The sequence below is a fragment of the Conger conger genome, chromosome 19 (genome assembly GCF_963514075.1).
Source record: "Conger conger chromosome 19, fConCon1.1, whole genome shotgun sequence".
NCBI classification, from domain to species: Eukaryota; Metazoa; Chordata; class Actinopteri; order Anguilliformes; family Congridae; genus Conger; species Conger conger.
The window spans coordinates 15,694,093-15,712,915 of record NC_083778.1 but is presented as its reverse complement, the minus strand read 5'-3'; positions in this window follow the sequence as shown (position 1 = coordinate 15,712,915).

The following is an 18,823-nucleotide window of genomic DNA, read 5'->3' as shown; positions in this document are numbered from 1 at the left end:
TGTTTCGCTTGTTTTCTTAGTGCAATTTTCCCATTTGTTGTCATGAGCTAAGTGTTACCTTGCTAAAAAAAAAAAAAAGAAGAAAAAAAAGCGAGAGAAGAAATTGCTGAAAAAACGATTGTTTGCTTGCTAACTAATTCGTGAGTGAAGGAACTTTACTGACGGGTTTGAGCAGTACATTTTACAATAATTTTAATAAGTGAATATTTGAATGTACGGCGTTTCTACCGTTTGTTTCCTTGTCACGCGGACATGAGGCAGCAAACACAAATGACGCAAGAAGCTACGGTATGTTTTCTTGACGAGAAGATGTCATCGTTTAAATCTTGTATTCCAATTGTATAATGTAGCGTTTTTTATTCAATTTAATTTTCATGTAGAGGGCTGCCTGTAAATCTGCCTGTGAGAAATCCTGGATGATAATCAATGATGACGATGACCAAGAAAGACCAGACTAATCCTGGTTTTAGAAGGTAAGACTCCCATTTTCTTAACTGATGGGAGTTATGATGGTCATTGTATATATTATATAGTGCAATATAGGGAAGATATTAGGCTTGTTTTTATGTTTTCCTCTCACAATCCCTAAAGTTTCTCACAAAGGGGGTTCTTGCTTTGCTTCTTGTGGCCACATCTCATCAGTTATTGAGTCAAATTATAGTAAATGGTTGGAATTTATGTAGCACCTGTATCCAAAGTACTGTACAATGCTTCTCATTCACCCATTCATACACACACTCACACACCAATGGTGATAGGCTGCCATGCAAGGCACCGACCTTGTATAGTGCCAAATTTAGTGTCAAATTTAAACTGAGATAGAATACGATAAATATTTCTATGTTACACGAAGAGGCATTGCGTACCATCCATTGGTGCTAGGCAATGAACTGTGCGAGGACAGTGGTTTGTTTGAATGTGGTTGACAGTTGCATGTGATCAAGGCCCTGCGTTGGACAGGAAAACCTCTTCTACACTTGGGCGAGGGAGGCAGGAGAGAGGACGTATAAGCGGGCTGTCCCGGTAGTTGGCACGGCAACCTTGCTCCAGTCACTCAGTGGCTTTGGATTAGCAATATTAGCACGCGTGCTAACCCACGCCAGCGCACGGCTTTGCCTGTTACCTCAGAGAAGCATCGGCTGATCTGACCTCATATGAGGGGGCAGCCTATAGTGGCTAAGTTGATTGACTGGGACACAGAAGGCTCAAGAAGGTTGATCAAACCCCAGTGTAGCCACAGTATTATCGGTGAAGCAGTTGGGCCCTTGAGCCGGGCCCTTTACCCTACGTTGCTCAAGTGGGGATTGGCGGCCCCTGCTTAGTAAGATCAACTGTATGTCATTTTGGATAAAAGCGTCGGCTGAATAACTGTGCCCTAATGACGTGCAGCTATTATGTAAAGGAAAGTGATATTTCTGATTTCTCATGATAATGAGTGGTGATAATTCTGTTATGAATGTACCGATATATTGTATACTTAACACTATATTGAAGCTAACTTCTGGATTTCTGACCTGATTTCTGATTTGAAACAATAGTCAGTACAACATACATTTTCTCTGCCTCTTGGAACCAAGTGATGTAGTGTTTCTTTACCCAAGAACAGTTTTGACTTTGAAAAAAAAAAAAAAAACATTGGCATGTTTATCATTTTATGACCGTCACTCAAGCATTTGGGCGTCATTAAACGTGGAGGAACCTTTCTCTCAGTTTGAGGTCTCATCACAGTCGACATCCGTATTAGTCTCCCGATGGCCACTGACTGCGTGTGCATTGGTGTGCGCTTAGTGCACGGCGCTGGGGTGGCAGCGTGTGACACGAGACGGGTTTAATCAACTAATGGCCCGACACGCTTCCGGTGAGTCGCACCTCACGGATGACGTGGCACTGCTCCTACGTTTGGGGCCGAATTTCAGTCTCGCTTTGTCGATCACGGGGGGGTGGATCTGTGGGGGGGGGTTTGCGTCGGAGGGTGAACGCGGGTGGTGCGTAGACCTGGGTTGGGCAGGGAGCGAGGGGGAGCGAGGGGGAGCGAGGGGGAGGTAATATTGATTCTCACGCTGTCAGGAGCACAGGTCTCGGCCGGGCGGCGGGACTGTTTTCTTGTTGCCGCGGACACGGGGAGCGCAGCTTTAATCTCCACTGATCGCTTCTTAATGCCAGAGCCGTGGCCCCCTCCTCCTGCCCCTCTCTCCCCCCACAGCCCTCCTGCCCCTCTCTCCCCCCACGACCCTCCTGCCCCTCTCTCCCCCCACCCTGCACAGCCTTCCTGCCCCTCTCTCCCCCCACAGCCCTCCTGCCCCTCTCTCCCCCCACAGCCCTCCTGCCCCTCTCTCCCCCCACCCTGCACAGCCTTCCTGCCCCTCTCTCCCCCCAACCTGCACAGCCCTCCTGCCCCTCTCTCCCCCCACCCTGCACGCCCTCCTGCCCCTCTCTCCCCCCACAGCCCTCCTGCCCCTCTCTCCCCCCACAGCCCTCCTGCCCCTCTCTCCCCCCACCCTGCACGCCCTCCTGCCCCTCTCTCCCCCCACAGCCCTCCTGCCCCTCTCACCCCCCACCCTGCACAGCCCTCCCACAGCCACGATAAGATCCGCACAGCTGTTGGGCCCTTGAGCAAGGCCCTTAACCCTGCATTGCTCCAGGGGAGGATTGTCTCCTGCTTAGTCTAATCAACTGTACGTCACTCTGGATAAGAGCGCCTGCCAAATGCCAATAATGTAATGTAAAAATGTAATCCACTGTACAGAAACACTGCAGAAAACAAAGAAATTGGTCAATCTCAGCAAGTATTTTACTCTTATGTTTACACTTAGAATCTTGCTTATATTACTAAATGCTAAATAAACCGAAATATTGCCAGTGAAGTGAGACGGTTTGGGATAAGAAAATTTCCCTTGTCAAGCTAATTGCAACTTAAAACAAGCAAATATTTCTAATTCAGGAAAAAAAAATCACATAACAAGGCAAAAACACTTAAAACAGATTTTTTTTTTGCAGTGAATGCTTAGCTTTGATTTGACTGTGGCAGGTGTGTGAGAAAACCACAGTAGCTATTTGGGGGTAAAAAAAATGCTCAAATTGATGCTAATTTTCAAATTCAGGACAGTCACCTATGTATTCTGCAATTGCAAAATCCACCACAACCGCTAATCCATGTGTGGATTAATCTGTATGTTCTGGTCAAAGTACTGACAAAAATAATAATAATAATAATAATAAAAATAATAATAATTAAATGTCAAAAGCAATCAGAGATGGAAAGCCAAATATAGTACAACTCAGAGAGGTTGATTTCATTGTGCAGTATTGGTTTAGGTTTTTTTGTCTGTTTCAAACAGCTACAGACACTGCCATCACTGCAGTGGAATGGAGACCTTCTCCCGAGGGAATCTAAATCTGTGTCCTTTGGAATAAATTAATGTGCATGCACGCTAGGATATGATTTGCAGGACAGAACATCTGCCTGGTGGAAGGATATCACATCCCCACTGCAGTGACTTGCCGTACAGCTAGCGGGAAAGAATATATTTTCCTCCCTTTGTAACAAAGTTTGTTCACCCCTTTTTTTTTTTACTCAGTGACACCATTAAGAGGTCCTGTAATTGTAGTCGTTTTACTTAATCGTAGAATGTTTTTATACTCCAGCAGTTGGACTCGTCAGAGTTAAATAAAAAATAAAAAATAAAAATCATTTTTGTCTCTCTGCGTTTCCCTCTTGCCCCTCTGTACCGTAACAGTGGCTTTTATCACCTAGATTTGTGCTAGGTGCTGTTTGGTGCCAGACACTATTTGGCTGTGAGGCGAACCAAGCGGTCCGTACACTTTAGCGGTATCAGAAGGCGAGCAGCGCTGGGTTCTCATCACCGCGTTGAGTTAAACTCCGCACACGCACTTCCGCACAGACCGCACGGTGACGTCGGGGCCGATCAAATTCTGCCCCAGACAAATTAATGACGACACAAATTATGTTAGGTGCAGGCTGCGCTCGTGTAGGAGCAGATAATGTGGCGTTAATCCCAGGATCCTCCTCTCCGCTGCATCAACACTCCTCCTCCTCCTCCTCCTCCTCCTCCTCCCGGCCCCTGTGCAGGGCGCTGAACACAGTGGCGTTTTATTCAGATAAAGGCGACTCCACGCCTTCCCGTCAGATTACAATTTCTGGCCAATGAAGAGTGAGTAAGGTCTGCACACCTGGCACAAGTAAGAAAATGGGTGCACTGTAAGGAGATATAAAAATATTAAAACCGATTTCAAGAAAGTCCCACGCACTGCACAAATTCTTTAACTGAATTAACAATCCTTCCTCTGTGTCTTCTGTAAACCAGTGATAAACCAGCGGTTTAATTAGATTCGAACCCCTTAAACATTCCTTCCCAGGAGTTAAATGATCTCCCAAGCTTTCCTATTAGCAAGCGAACATCAGCGCATCGTTTATGGAAGTATCGCTTTCTCGAATGCGTGACATATAAGCGATCAGCGTGTCGGTCCACCTCTCCCCATCTGCCACTCACGTACCACTGACGTGGCTTCAACTGACGTTTGTAGGAGCGAGACTGTTTCGTTCGCCCGGTTCACGTTTTCTCCATTTCCCCATCTTTCTTTACCCGCTCCCGACAGGCAGAGCGAGGAACATGAAGGGGAAGGTAAAAAGAGTAGGGGAGGCTCAGCTTCTCCCTCTTTTCATGAGGCTCATTGCAATTAACCTGCAGAGAGGAGGAGGAGGGCCATCTCTCAATGCAGTGTACCTTTTTTTCCCTCTTTTTTTATTTTTATTTTTTACATTGCATGTTATTTGGCTGACGCTTTTATCCAAAGTGATTTACAGTTGATTAGACTAAGCAGGAGACAATCCTCCCCTGGAGCAATGCGGGGTTCAGGGCCTTGCTCAAGAGCCCAACGGCTGTGCGGATCTTATTGCGGCTACACCGGGGATTAGAACCACCGACCTTGCGGATCCCAGTCCTTTACCTTAACCGCTATGCTACAGGCCGTACCTCCTGGAGCGGGACCCAGACCTGAAGCTCTGAGACTGAGGGGGCCGCCTGGGGACTGGAGACTCACCCCAACCTGCAGCCCCCTCAGCCACTCGCTCTGGGGTCCCGCCACGGCCTGGGGGGGTGTGTGGGGGGCCAGGACCGGGAGCCCCGAGTTTACCATTTGGGAGAGAGGAGGCTGAGGCTCTCCCCGTGGTAGTTGGCAAGTCTAGAACCACCGGATCCTTCTACCTCACCAGTGTGAGTTCTACCATTGCCAAACACCACAGGGCAGCCGGACAGTCCGTCCAGGAGTCTTCCAACAGCGAGGACGTAACGCGGTCCTAATGGGTCTCAAGCATCATACGCACTGGACATATTCATTTCTTTAGTAATGCCAGTGTAGGATATACACATGGTCACATGGATAAAACTTGAACCCTTGAACAACTTTCCAACTAGAATAGCAGCTAGAATACCCCAAATACTAAAATAATTATATATAAGTGCTATTATAACCTACGGTGGACACATGGCTAATTATAGCAATTCTACACAAGTTATGTGTTTTATTCGGTGTAGGTTGCACTGGTCGTTTTCTTCTATACTGCCCTCTGAGTGGTCTGAGAAAGACTGCATCAGATTGTGTATACAATGGTGCAGCATCGTACGATAAAGCCAAATTAATATTTAATGTAAATAAACATTCTTCAGTTGTTGACGACTCTGTGCATTTCATTTTAAGGACAAAATCTGTTGGTATTTATCAGAGGTAGTAATGACGTAGTAATGTGGTGTCAGATGGAGACGTCAAATCACTCTTCCCCCCCAGTGGCTCTGGTTATTCTAGACGCAAATCCAAATATAGAAAATGACCTCTAACGAACCAGAGCAGAGGACACAGAGGTCAAGAGGGATCAATCTGGGCAGCCCTTCTTCTGGCTACAGTACAAATCGTGAGGATACAGCACACATGTCTAAAGAGAAAGTGGACTGTAGTTTGTATAGTACAATAAGCACCAGACAAAATTGGAATACAGTTACTGAGCCCCTCTCTCTGCTCCTTCCCCTTGCAATATATAGACAGTTTTTTCACATTTTAAATATGATGTTTCCACACAGATGGCAGTACTGTACATATTTACATTTCTGCTTTTTACAACATTATTATTATTATTAAACAACTTCTTTTATAAGCAATGAGCCCATCAGGGATGGATTGTTATTGGTACACAACCAGCTGCACATCCTGTTAGCTGATGGTGTAGGCTGGCTGATTCACTTTTAACATCAGACTCCGGGAGAGCATTGCAAACGATAATTTATCTCCCATGTCCTTAAGAATCCGCGATGGTATTCTTGGTTCCTACGCAGTTTCACCGCAGACTTGTCCTTGGCAAGTGGAATCGAGACCAGGGCCCTCGCAGCGTGAAACCACATGGCAGAAAAGCGATGCGTGCTTGTCTTCTCCTATATTGGCACCACACATAATTGCTCAACAGATTTATACAGAAGCAAAAATGTGCTAGTGCCAAAATGGGCAAGGACAAAATGGCCGACGCCTCCAGTCCCATGGCAGGGGAAGCGCTCGGACACGAGCTCTTCCTGAGGCCAAGGCGCCTACAGCCGCCGTGTTTTCCGCCCCGTACGAGCGGCTGATTTTTGTACAGGGAGAATGAGAGGGACGGGGATGAAATCGGGTCTTCGAACGGCGTCTCCTTGCGGTTCTTTCTCTGCTCCGTTTATGGCTCTATGGTAATTCACTGATGGTGCGCTTTCACAGTGAATTCTACCAGTGCCATACACAGAACAGGAGGCTTTGCCACGCCCGCTCAAACACAGCCGGACCACACAGGAGGAACACAGAGAGAGGGGGTAGCCGGGGGGGAGAGGGTCTTTGGGGAAGGTGTGTCTCTCCTGCTGGTGTGGTTCCACCTGACACAGGTGACACAGCTCAAAGGAGAGACGCCCTGTATACAGAGATTTGGGTGGGGGGGGGGGAGGGGGGGTCTATGTGAAGAGATTTTTGGGGGAGGGGGGTTGTTCCCCTTGAGTCAGGCAAAGTTGACTTATTACACACCTAATTGTGAACTGCTTTACTGTGCACTTCTACTGTCTTTGGAGTTCAAGGCAATGTGCTGTTGCTATGTATATATTTCTGCATTTAATTGAAACTCTTCCCCATATGCACTGTGCACATAAGGCAAAGCAGCGGAGGACGCAATTGCCACTTGGCTCTGATTGTGACTGCGTTCAGTCTGTCTGAAGGTCACACATTCAAGGTCAGATTTCGGATTTAGATGTGTGCTTTTTTTCTTCTGGAGGGTGTCTCTGTGTTTACTGTAAGGCCAGTTCCAGGGGGACATATTTTGCCTCTGAAGGTGCGTGCACACAGTCCAAACAACAGGTTGCCACAGTAACACCTTGCTCGATGATGATTGGCTTGTTTTGTGGCCTATTCTCTGGATCAAATCTTTTAGATCAACACTGGCCCAGCATACTGTTGTCTGCACAGTAAAAGATTATGAGTGTGGGACTGCTGGACTTTTATATTAGTCATAGATTCCTTAAGTTTAAGCGTCATCCACTTGTAGTTCTCAGCAGAGGCTGGGATAGGCTCACTGTCTCTTAGCAACCCCTGCTGGCTCAGCTCTCAGCCTTCTCAATCAGCCATATAAAACAGTGATGTAAAACCTGCAGCCTGTGTCAGTACGCCCGCTTCAGCTGCTGCACGACTGCTTGCAGTCCCGGAGATAGATCACTGTGAGCAAGTGCGTATCCAACCACGCAATGCCCAGTGGGATACTGTGCCAATGGTATTTATAGCGCTAATAAGTGGAAAAACTACGTCACTGCCCCCTGCTGCTTCAGGGTGTCGCTGCCGTGTTGTTGGTTGTGCTGTACTATGGAGACACACACACACACACACACACGCGTGCGCGCGCACACACACACACACACAATGCCAGACTTCATTAGAACTGTAAGTTGTATAGTTGGCTGGAGGCCCCAAGTCCCACTGCAGCAACTCGCTTCATCCTCAGTCCGTGTCTGTTCGTAACCTGCGTAGATTCTACTGAATTGGTCTGTACCGACATAATTCAGCATTTAAATGTAAACTTTGTTCCATACTGTGTTGTTTTCATACTGACCGCACTGAGGAGTCCGTTGTCCAGTCCCCTGAGTTTAGACCCAATTAAATCTTACTCTACGACACTCTTCTACACCAGTCTAGATGTTCAACATCTAATCTTGTCAGGTTGAGTAATTGTCCGGTCTGTCTGATACAAGACTGAGAGTTTAAATTATTTCCTCTCAACAGGTCAGCCTACTTGTTATCAATGTAATTATCTATGTTGTTTTTCTACGCAAAGATTTGAACACCTGAAATTACTCTCTGAACCAATATCTAAAGTCGTGACGTGTCTTGTGACTTCAGAATTTGGCACTGAAGATGCCATGTAAACCTCTGGATAACTACCATGTGTTTCATTGGCTCTCTCTCCACTGCGGTTAACGTGTGGTCAGAGTTCTGGTGCACAATGGCTGCCCTGTGTCTCTGGCGTTCTCCGCGCCGGTGGTGGGCTGAGGTGACTTTTCCCCCTTTGCGCTGAAGCACTTAGAGCACCAAGGATGAAGAAAGGTCACGGAACAAAAAATAGAAACGTTTAGATGCGTCTGTGCTCCTGAATTTCACCGACTAAACAGTACTGCCCGTACCTGAAGGGACTATAGGCCAGCCGCGATATATCTAAATGTATTTTCAGTATGAGCAAAGATATTACAAATTATTAATTTTTCATTCTATTTCTATTCTTTCTCTGCCTGGCACCGCCTTTTCCCATCTTGAGTCAAAGGTCACTGCTCATTTCCTGGAACCTCGGTGGGCATGTCTGCCACCCAGTATTTCCAGGAACTGACGTAGCGATGCTTATCCATTTACCGAAGCGCAGATATAAGAGACCAGACCAGCCGCAAACTCGGTAACTGTCGGAAGTTCCTCCCTGTGGTTTGAACTCTGGCCAGGTGCCCCACTGTAGGGCACAACCACGGGGGGGGGAAACCCCGTCCTCAGAAAACAGTCACCCTGTTTTCCCTCCAGCCTCCAGCTCTCAGAGGCCAGGGGGAGGTACACAAGGCACCCCACATGCAGTCTAATGATGGCGGTCCCATACAGCCGCACAGGCCCCAATTATAAAGCCGTTAAACGCGCCCCTTTTCCCTCATTGAAATTGTAGCTTAATCTCTGGATTTTGGGCCATCTGCTCTGAATGCGGTGCTGGTACACACTGTTCCTCCCTGCCCCGGCTCGGCCCCTGGCTGGCAGACTGGGGGCGTCCATTAGCTCCTCCGCCCTCAGCTCCACGGTGCCCTGGGCCTCCGCATTGATCCCCAGTTCTGAAACGACGTCCTAAGTGATTTTTAGACGCCCAAATGGCTCCAAGAGCATGGACCGCTCCATCCATTTCCTGCAGAAATCAATACTTCTAAAAAGCCGACTAGAAGAACCGTCGTCGTCCGGCCAGATTGTGCGCCCGTGTTTTTTTTTTTTTCTTTTTTTCTTTTTTCGTGGCGAAAGAGTAATAACTCCCCGAATGGAAGAGATTCCAGTAATTCCATTACCAGGAAAGTGCGTCCGCTAGTACGTGTTTCGTGAAAATATGTTTGCATGTTTAAATATACATCTTTATGAATGTTAAAGGGCAATCCACATTAGACGACCCACCCCTTTTGGAAAATGACAACACGTATGTGAAATAATGAAGTTTATAACAAGAAATAAAAACCGTATTATTTATTTTCGAATATTCTATTCAGGGGTTTATGCTACCTTGCATTTAAGTGCATTTTAATATGCTCAATAATTGCAGCAAGCTCCATCGCTATAGACTCATATCATTCTTAGCTCCACAAAGAGACCAATATAACAAATATGTTGTTCCTATAATCGTCCTAAAATCAGTCGATCAAAATGTTAAAACTGCTCAAATGTGAACAGATTTTTTAAAAATGTTTCTAATGCGTTTTTATGTGACATTCTTATTGAAGAAGGAATCTGAAAAGTTATATTGTGTATGAAATCAAGTGTTTTTAAATAGAAATGCTGGTTGCCATCATGAGATTTTTAAAATTCAAGGTCAGTCGTCTCCCGCAGTAAACAAGGATATGTTTTAATCCGATACTCTTTGCGGAACAAAACCGTGGCCCATATATTTTAATAAACTGTGACGTGAAACAATCCTTAACCCTGCAAAATACTGTTACACAAGGCGAAAATATGTGAAACATAAATATATGAACTCTTACATTAAAAAAACCTCTAAATATTAGTGAAAACATTTACCCAATGCATTCTATTTAGTTCGATTAAACAATCATCCCAGTTATAATTCATCTTAATAATCAGATCATCGCAACCAGCGCTAAGAGTGGCAACTGCGTCCCTTGCATCAAATCTCGCCTATATCTTTACATTAGTCACGATGACAGCTGTAAAGCCCATTCCACAAATCGCATTTGTCTGTGATTATGAGTCGACTTGAGTCGACATATATAACTATATGTACGAGATTCGTTCTGAAAAAGCCTGCTTCAATTTAACATTATATGAAAAAGTAAAATGGCTATGTTGTACATTGCATTCAGCGCTCAGAATGAACTATAAACGTAGGCTATATATTGCATTTTGCAATACAAGTAATATGTTTTGCAATTCTGCTTACAATATAAATTCTGCCAAACCAATAGCCGGTATTTTTCTCTAATTAATGTCTAATACATTTTGCATAGCCTAATCTAAAATTATATACAGAAGATTGTGCTTTAACGAGTATACTTGTAAGGAACTCTTAACTACGAGCTAATTTGTTCCCGCAGTAACAAAGGATATGCTTGTTGTGCATAGTAATGCCGAAAGAAACAGAAGAAGAGAGTGAACATTTTACACAGGTATATCTTTACACGAAGTTCTGCCGCAATAACATCAGTGCTTCGTTTTTGAGACGTCACATCACAAAAGACGCTTTGTGTTGTAGACTACTGCCATTTCGAAGTTTCTTTTTCTTTCAGAAGAAGACATCATTAGAAATACATTTTGGACCGTTTTTTTCTGATCATTCTAGTATACTTCCAATTTAATTAAATTGACCAATGGGATTTGGAAATATTGCATATTCTGTATATTTTATTTAATGCAGGTCAACATTTGATAACATTGCATTATTTTGTTTTTCTCAGTATATTCCTTTGGATTACATTTCGACCATTTATATACAGTAGGCTGTAATATTTTTTTTCATATCTTAACCGTAAAGTTTTCCTATTCGGCATTACGAATTAAAATGGCTTACCTGCGAAAGGTGAATTGACACGCACGCCGCAGACAGCATTTTCACGAGTAATGTATACAGAGAAAACGCGCGGAGAGTAGAAACGGCGTAAACAGTGTGGAGAGCATAGATCTCAGAAATACTGTCGCGAAACGAGTGTCTACGCGAAGACCCTGGCCTGCACAGTTCCGCCTAGTCTTTGCGTCTGAATGCTCTGATCTCCTCGCAGACGAAAGTACGAAAACGCATTCTGTACGTCTGCCAAAAAACAACAACCACACACGACTAAGCAGATGCTCCGAATTGTAAATACCGCATCTAACATTCGTCCCGCCTCCGCGACGTTAACACCGCACCACTATCGACGCAACTAGTTGCAACGCCAGGGAAATTTCAATTAAACAAAGAAATCAAGACTGCTTTGCTAACTTCCTGGATATCAAATGACAATTTTAGCTCACTGATTTTTCTACCCCCGGCCGCGTCCTTTCCCCCACTCACTCCCGCGTTCGCGTTTACCTGCAGACCGCCTCGGCCGGGGCCTCTCCCGCCGCAGATAGGTGTATCAAAGGTGCATAAAATACCCCGTTTTCCCCCTCTACTTTCCTGAACAAATCATTTCTCCCACTGTCCCCGCCCAGCGTTGGGCTGTTTAGGTTGGGAAGGCAGGGATTTGCCTTTGGAAAGGTAATTAGTTTGTAAGCATCTTACCCAGTGGCGACGTATACTAATACAGCCCCGTCTCCCTCGTTTTGCTATGTCACTGGCCCAGGTGGGGGTTTTTTTTCTTTCTTTTTAAGGTGGAGCATGGAGGCTTGGCCATCTTAAGAGCCTTGTTCTCCGGCTCCAGGCTGACTGATCGCTCAGCAGACAGCTGGCAGACGGATAGTTGTTCTTCCGTTGAATGTATTTTACACTTGAAACTTAAACCTCCTGCCTAGTATTAAAATACGAAGAGTAAAATAGCATTGTCCTTCCTTCTCACTCTGTGGTAAATAACAATATTCAAACATGTGGCCTAGATCTTTTGATTGTATTCATTAGAGAAAAATGTTTGATATTGATAAGTTTTAATATTTGTCAGGAAGACCTAGCTAAATTTTCAGTCGTGTCCAACACAATACAACAATTTGTTATTGGACAATATACATTTACCAACCTTTGCAGGTCAACAAATTTGTAATAGACACTATAATTCAGTAAAAAAAAAAAAAAGAAAGAAAGTAATTTCAGGACATGCAATTAAGGACTTCCAATCAGACATCTATAGCATTTCTGTGAAACTCAGAATAAATCTTTGTGTCACACACTTTGTGTCAAATTAAACCTTAATTCTATACTGATTTGGTTTACCAGCCATGCAAACAAAGAGGCTCTGTCTGCACCAATAGATGAAGGGGGCGAGAGGGAAGATGTGCGTACATATTTTTATATTATAATTATATATAGTTTTGAATTTAAACTGTATAATTTAGAATCAGAAACAAACAGCCAGAGAATAACCGGACCCAGTTGCAAAATACATATGCACCTCGCTTACGTCATTGCCATGGGTCCTTATTTCTAATCACCATGGCGCATGGCAAACATTCTGCAATACTACTGCTACTACGATTGGGCTACTACTACTACTACGACTACTAATAATAATAATAATAATATTAATATTCATAATAATAACGCTAGCCTACTTATTATAATGCTAATAACATGGCTGGGTTGGATTTGTATAGAGCTTGCATACTGTTGAGCTTGTAGTTCCTACCCTGATAAGAGTTCTATGGGATCAAATGACCGTATCCAGATGGTCAATAATGAACAAGCTACTCGGTGCTATATTTAATGTATTTGAGCTCTGAGCGCAAGTCCTTTGGGAATGTATTGGCAATGCAGTACATTTTTACTTTTAAGCCTACAAATGTACAGCACGCAGGCAAAAACATTATTGCAGCATTTGTGTGTATTCGCCCATTTACGGCGCAATCAAGTGCATCATCCAAGACTCCCAAATGCGAATCAAATGAGTCAATTTGCAAATTTACACTCAGTATTAGAGTCCGTTGACTCCGATGCATTACCCTTCAGAATAATTTTAAATTGTATACTCTCATAGTGGCAATTAAGGCGTTAAAACAAAGAAAACAGATCATTTCAGCGCGTCTTGCATTTCCTTATATATAACAGTAGACAAACTCATACAACCTGACAATCAGGAGCCCCTGGGTTCTCCTCGCTTCAGACGTCGCGGAAGTCTTTTTCAGTTGCCAAGCATCACAAATGTTGAGCAAGTAGGCTTGATGTGACGAGAACGCACGTGCAGGCAGAGCGTATAATGCGTAAAGGGAACTGACATTTCGGGCCGTCGCCTTTCCAATATATGCAGACAGGTCCTACCCATACTCCTCTCTGTTTGTTAACACCAGGCCATTTACCTTCTGTTGATAATTAGAGAGACACCTTTGTGGAAAAAGACCCCCGTATTTTCTGAGTCGGTCAGAGGTCGAATTACCCGCTCTCGGGCCGCGTGACTGCAGTGAAATCCATCCACGGGAGCTCATTGTCTGTGCCGTACATTTTAAAACAGCGAAGAGACAGTTGTGAAACCGAGCTTCTCCGGGCATCTCGAAGCCATCCAATAGGTTTCCACCTGATTAACTTCTGGAGAAGTTGAAATCCAAGCGCGGCTCTGCTCTGAATGAGGCAGACGACAGAGGTTCCGCTACCCTAATGAATATCTGAAACATTCATGAAGGTCTGCCCATCACGCCAGGGTTGGTATGATGGTGTGGTTTAGCCTTTCACATCTGCTCGAAAGGTCTCAGGTGTAATACAAGTGTACCTGTAGAACCCTGTCTCTTGTTCCGACGTTATGCGATAGGGCCGTGAATAAATAAATCATGTTATAGATGCTGAAAACTTTGCATCAATAATACCGCGTCATGGCACAATTGCCCACCGGGACCAACTTTCCCTCTCCCTTATTTGGGAGCCCATAGTCTCCGTATTTGTGTCCATAAGCCAGTTGTTGAGTTCGGTGCCATAATTAGGATGTTTGTTTTAAATGACACTGCAGTTGCTGGCAGACCTGGGCCTCCGCGTTCCATGATTCTGGACCACCAGAATGCGTTGCTGTGGGTGGTGCTGAGGATGACAGTGAAAGCTGTAGATAAAGGGTAGATATAGATTTGTCGTCTCGTCATCCCAGGGATCAAAATAATACCTCGGCACTCAAATGTTTTGCTGTGGGAAAGACGTAGCGAAATACCACTATAATACCACGAATAGCGCCAAGATTCTCGAGCGGGTTGTAATCCCTAAACTGGTTTGACAGATGGTTCATTTGAGATCAAGAAAGAACCATTTTATTGTTGTGAACAAAATTATTCATGAAAATATTTTTTTGTGATGTAAAAATTTGTGATTAAATTGTATCGGTATGGTGCGCAGATTATGTACCATTTGGCAATGCACTGAAATACGGATCCTTCTAAAAGAAATGGAATACATTTGAAAATGACATTGATTCTGTCGTGTTTGTGACGAAAATCTGAATGTGCGGAAACTGGGAATTTCCACTAATTGGGATGGTGATAGGCTATTACACAGGGAAATAAAATAATATATGAAAGGTTTAACCGTTTAAGCACATTTTTATAGTTTATGCTCATGACTAATTTTTATTAAAATAGTTCTTGATTTTATTTTGTGGGACCGTTTGTTTTTGATATACGAATCGATCAAAACGGTAACTGATTTGAACGTCGAATAATTACGATTTCTTTGCGCATTATTAATGGATTGTTTCAAATATTTTGTTTATGTTGTGTGCAGTATAGGATTATTTATTTTTGTCTATTTTTATTAGTTAATTTTAAATGGATATTCCATATATTTATATTTTATGTTTAATTGTCTTTTCCTATTTTAAAATTGCAACTAGGGACGTTCAAGATGTATTGGTAAATGTTTCATATTTGATCTGTAGTTGCTTTGAAAATATTTATTTTAAAATCGTAACGCGATATTCTTTATAAATGCGAATTTCCGGTTCTTTCATCTTGCCCGTTGACATAGCCTATTATCACCACTAAATTATCACTAAATACTCTACATTTGAGTTTGTATAAAATAATATTTCAAGTATGTCTAAGGGAAAGCATAACTTATTGAACTATATCGACGATATTGTGTTCTGTGGTTTAGTTTTACGTTGCAGCTTTGTGTGTGTGTGTGTGTGTGTGTGTGTGTGTGTTGTCAACATAGAGAATGCTGACTGTAATATATGACCGTTATGACAGTTAGCATGTTGAGCTGCTGAAGCTTCCTTTCTGCGCCTTACCCCTGAACGAAACTGAACGAAAATAAAGAAATAAAACATTATAACAGTCTTCATCGAGTAGGCCCATTTAAAAATCAGGTGAAATGGACAAATAACATAAGCATTTTAATGGATAAATAAAATATAATAGAAAGAGATGAGTACAGGTTACAAGACAACAGCATTAATCTAAACGCTATTGCATTATCTGAGGGGGAAAAAAGTGAAATATTATTGCTGCAGAAAGTTCATTAAATAAAATGAATTGTTGGACCAATATCAGGCCGTGCTTCTATGAATGGTCTTAGTAATGGGTAGTCTTGGGGCGCTCTTAACTTAGGCCTCATGTTCTTGATGTTTTCAATTGCACTGAAATGACCTAAAAACCAGGAGACAAGCAACTGGACCTTTCAGAACAAAATCCAAGCGCAGTGTCTAACTTGACACACGCGCCTCCAAAGAGGACCTAAAACTATGTTTCTGTCACGAAGAGGGAGGGAATTTCGTATTTATGGCCTGTTAGTGTTTGTAACACGGTGCAGTTCTTCTGCTGTGAGGAGCGGGCTCCGCTGCAGCCTGAGGCTCCCGGCCTGTAGCTCCTCCTGTCCCCTGGGGCCGGGATGAGAACCCGCGCCTAAGTGAGCCTCGATTACCCCGCCGTCACGCCCTGCCGCAAGCCCTGCGGCTGCTGGGAAGACTCGGCCATTTTAATACGCACAATTAACTATTATAAAATTAAATTTAAATTTAAATACAATTAAATTAAGCGATATGGATTTGGATTTAACGGTGTCTTATGCCTGGTTTGATGAGCGTACAGGACGTTTCGTTTGATACTGGGGGTCTTTGACAGATGTTGTGACTGCCAGGGAGACAGAGCCACAACACGTCCTGGCTGAGAGAACAGGGCACTGGATGTTGCTGGAGGTTTTCCTGTCGCGAGCAGTTTCTTGTAAACTGATCAGTTTAGGAAATATTACTGTGTGTTATTGACTTGTGTTATAATTCATGTCTGGTTGTATTTGCATGCCAAAACGCCTGGGTTATTTAGTTTTGGAAATATTAATCAAAGCCCAGACACTGGTCAGAAATATTATCAGCAATATATGCAGAAGTCTAGGAACTGGTCAGTTAAGAATCGAACACTTTGTTCATATATATAGCGGAGTCCTGCACTGTGGAAATTTAAGTCTGAATATTTTATCTCCTTGTATCTATCAACTAATATCAACTTGGAAGGAACTAGATCAAAGAGTTATCTGAATGGCCCTTTTAAGTGTACCAAAAAAAAGAACAGTTTGTCAGTATGCCTGTTATGGACTAAATTAATGTTTTGGGAAAAATATTATAAACTATATATATATATATATATATATATATATATATATATATATATAATATATATATATATATATATATATATATATATATATATATATATTATAAAATATAAACTATTAGTTCAGGCTTATTGTTTGACCCTCTGAACAGTAGCCAATTAAGAACACACTATCTTTTTTGAATAATGAATAATATAAATACAGTAGGTTAAATATGTAACTTCTCGGATATTTCACATTGGATGAAAATATTTTTTTTTATTTGGAGATCAGTTTTTGTCTGTATTGTGTATACGATGTCTTGCTAATGGGAAATCGCATCACAAACGGAGACAAATTAATACCTCAGAGTGGGGCTTAGAGCTATTTCAGTGCTTTCAGCGGCCGTCGTGCTGGGTCACGTGAGTGAGCGTGTCCAATCGGCGGGGCTGGCTGAAGAAGTGCATTACATCATGTAAGGCCAGCCTGGCCCAGCCCGTCGGCCGGCGCACTGCGGATAAACGGCTGTAAATATTTCATTCAGATCGGGTTTCTGCACGGCAGCAGGGCCGGCCTTCAGGGCGGATTCCCCGCCTCCCCCAGCTGCTGGGCCACGGTGTCGCCCACGTGACAGCGCTGCTGGGGGATCGCATGACCGTGGGACCGCATGAAGATGGTACTGTATGACCGTATGACCGTGGGACCGTTTGACCATGGGACCGTATGACTGGACCATATGACCGTGGGACCGTATGAACATGGGAGCGTATGAGAGTGGGGCCATATGAGCGTGGCACTGTATGACCGTCAGGCCATATGAATGTATGACCGTGGTACCGTAGGAACGCAGGACCACATGAGCATGGTACTGTTTGACCGTGGGAATGTATTAACATGGTACTGTATGACCACTGGCCCATTTTAACACGGTACTGTTTGACCATGGGAACGTATTGACATGGTACTGTATGACCATGAAACCATACCACCTTGTGACCCTGTTGCTGAGTGACCTTGGAACTGTACCACTGTGTGAACATGCTGGTCCTTTGTCCAGACCACGTAATCATTGGTTTTGGATGTGACCGCGTGATCATGAATGTGTGACTGTACCTGTGACCTCTTTTTTGGTTTCATGTCAGAAGTTGGTAGAAAACAAAATTATTCAGATTATTATTGAGTCCATCGCCACGTGTGTTGAAGTTGGACAGTTGAGGAGGCCCAAAGACAGACATTCCTGTTCAGGTGGTTCAGCACAGACCTGGTGGAAAATCTTACCCTCCTGCTCTCTGGGAGCAAAACAAAAAAGAGTTTTAGCTCCCTCTTGTGGACAACACTATAAATTCAATTGTCTAATTTTACACTAGTCTCATTTGTCATGCTCATAACCTTATGGCAGGGCTCTCAGCCTCTAGTGCGGGAGCGCTACATTGTCTGCACGTTAATGTGGTTTTCATTCAATCAGCAGCCATTTTAGGTCTGAGAAACTGTCTGTGTGGGCTCCATTAAATAAAGCACTTTATATAAAACAATCTCAAGCGCCAACAGATACTGAGGTGCTCCAGTGCTTGAGATACCCATCTCATGGTACTGTGAGCCTGCTAGGTTGACAAACTGATGCGAGATAGCCGTGGCTATTTTCTTTGTGCTTTGCTAATAAACTGGCGACCATTTGCCACTTCTGATCAGTGACAATCCTGTGTCGTGTGGTTTAAGATGGAGGTGGCTGTTTAGGTGGCTGATTTGTAGAACCTACCCAGTTTTAAACCGATATCAGAAACCATAATGTTCATTTGAAGAATTTATTGAAGTAGGTGATTGCATTTGATTGTTTTAATGCTTCCCAGCCATATCTTTTCTAACATTAATATGTACAGTGTTGTC